We start from the raw sequence: 2,521 nt of genomic DNA on the forward strand, positions 1-2,521 counted from the left end.
AAGATCCCACGTGCCGCGGAGCGGCTGGGCCCGTGAGCCGTGGCCGCTGAGCCTGCGCGTCCGGAGCCTGTGCCCCGCAACGGGAGAGGCCACAACGGTGAGAGGCCCGCGTACCGCAAAAAAAAAAAAAAAAAAAAAAAAAAAAAGCTTTGTAAGAGCAAAATCCGTGATTGCCAAGCAAAGGTTAATAATCAAAGTTCGTTAAGACGGCCCTGAGCTCACGTAGTTAGTTGTAAAGCGCTGGGTGGAATTTGCCGACTCAAGCAATTGGAGAAGGGACAGGAGAGAAAGTCACATCCTCACCCAGGAGCCAGTTTCCTAGCAGCCTTAGAGGAGAAGGTGCTGGCTGAGTCTCACGCAGCCCCCGCTCACCTTGAGAGGCCGGGTCAGACCCAGGTGACAAGGCCAGCCTCCCCCACTGAGAAGAGCTTGGTCCCTGTGAGCACGTGGGTCCATTACCCCACAGGTAATGCCACTGGTTCCCACCTGAAAAAGCAACGTGTGCCAGGCTGACCCTTGGTCAGCACAGAGCTCTGCACTGCAGATCAGAGGCTGGCAGGGTCCACGGAAGTCCGGCTGGTGGTTCACAGCCCAGCACTGTTGAGATTCTGGGCCACCCTGTGCAACATCCCGGGTCCCCACCCACCAGATGCCACTAACACCTGCCTCCCCAAAGCGGGGACAACCAAAAATTTCTCCAGACACTGCCAAATGTCCTCTGGGGGCAAAATGTGCTCCCTATCTTTGTTAAGAACCACAGATCTTAGCCAAACACTTGGATTGACAAGGAGCGAAACTGACGTCAGGGGGGTCCCCAAGTGCAAGACACCTGCCAACCCATGAGACAAGGATGGCAAATCCTCTCTCTCAAGGACAGGCGCTGTCCTCAAACAGCCTCTGAACCTACACCCAGAGCAAAGACGCTCAGACTCCTGGCGGGAGGGTAAAATCCAACAACCAATCTGGAAAAGAGTTTGGCAGTTTTTTAAAACGTTGACTATACACCCACCACATCTCCCAGCCACTCCCTGCTAGATATTTACTCAAGAGAAACAAAAGCGCGTGCCCATAGGAAGAACAGTACGTGAGTGTTCACAACAGATTATTGGTAAAAGCCAAACCCTGGAAATGAGTCAGTCAATATCCAACAACAGGATAAGCTGTGGGGAGCACATACAATGGAATACGACTCAGCAGTAAAAAAAGAGCAAGCGACTGATACACACAACGACTTGTATGAATCTCAACGTCCTGACACTGAGCGAATGAAGCCAGATGAAGAAAGGGTCCATTACTACGTGATTCCGCTTCTGTTAAATTCTAGTAAACGCAAACTAATCCACAGGGACAGGAGATCAGGGCGAGCGGATGGGGGTGAGGGGATGGGTCACAGGGGGCAACGCCTGGGGAGACGAACACGTCGACAGCGTGACTGGTTTCGGGGTGGCCCATCAAAACTCATCAAATTGTAAACTTCCAATGTGTGCGGTTTCTCTTGCGGAAACTGTAAGTCTATAAAGTGGTAGAATAAAATAAAGGAAGTGCAGAAAGGGCCCGGCAGCTGTAAAATTCACCGAGAATAACTGCTCCGTCCCATGGCGGGGGGGGGGGGGGTCACACGACCTTACAGGTAAGTCCCGCCTAAGCAGGTGGGGAGTCTCGGCTAGCAGCGCCGCACCCCCTCCCCCGACACTGCGACGATGCCAGCGGATGGGCGCACGGCCACCACCTACACTTCCCACTCCTTCCCCATCACCCAGGGGCCCATCGCCCCTCCCCGGCCTGGGGCGGGTACAGCGGTCTGCCCCCTGCACAGGTGGGGACTAAGCCTGGTCTGGCACAGAACAAGAATGCAGACCGTCACCAAATGCCCTTGGAAGGAAGGTTGTGGACAGAGCACTAGACGGGAATCAGAGAACTGCCAGCCTGACAAGGCCAACTACGGGACAAGCCTGGGTGAGCCTCACCTCTCTCCGTCCCCAGAGCCACTCTCTGAAAGAGGGACGGTGCCGTCTGAGCCGCCCGACCACAGCTGCGGTGGAAAGCAAATCCTGCGCCGAGCCCCACGTGGAAGTCTGGCTCTGCTCCCCCACGAAACCAGCATCAGAGCCGAGCACAGGACCTGGCCACTTCCGGCCCAGCCACCTGGCTCTGCATGACCTCAGGTCAATCACGCTGACTTTCAGGGCAGCAATTTCTCCACAATGTGCTGATTATAGCTCAGAGGAAAAGTAACTTCTATTTATACGTGTTTAAAATGAACTGCTTGCCAGCATCTTTATTATTAAGATGTCACATAGTTCGGGTGCCTTAAATTTAATAGCTATAGTTTCAACCAGCCCGGAATAAAGGTGTCACAGATGTTCCGAACTCAGGTGAATTTTCAAAGCCACGCTGTCTGGAATCTCTCCCTCCTCCCAGACTGGGAACCTGCCACCGCAGGCCGCCAGCTTGTGCCGGGGTGTCCTCGCCATGCAGTCAAAACCGCCAGCCAGCATCCCGACGCCACCAATCACAGCAA

At 54.4% G+C, this 2,521-nt stretch overlaps 1 long non-coding RNA gene across 1 annotated transcript in view; it reads right to left on the reverse strand.

Annotated features, from left to right (window-relative positions):
- LOC114485088 (uncharacterized) overlaps nt 1-2,103 on the reverse strand; it is a 3,154-nt gene extending 1,051 nt beyond the window's left edge. Inside the window, exon 1 of the long non-coding RNA XR_003678559.1 lies at nt 1,968-2,103. This is a non-coding gene — a long non-coding RNA (uncharacterized lncRNA). The remainder of the gene's footprint in view (nt 1-1,967) is intronic.
- Between the last annotated feature and the right edge of the window lie 418 nt (nt 2,104-2,521).

The sequence above is a fragment of the Physeter macrocephalus genome, unplaced genomic scaffold (genome assembly GCF_002837175.3).
Source record: "Physeter macrocephalus isolate SW-GA unplaced genomic scaffold, ASM283717v5 random_492, whole genome shotgun sequence".
NCBI lineage: Eukaryota > Metazoa > Chordata > Mammalia > Artiodactyla > Physeteridae > Physeter > Physeter macrocephalus.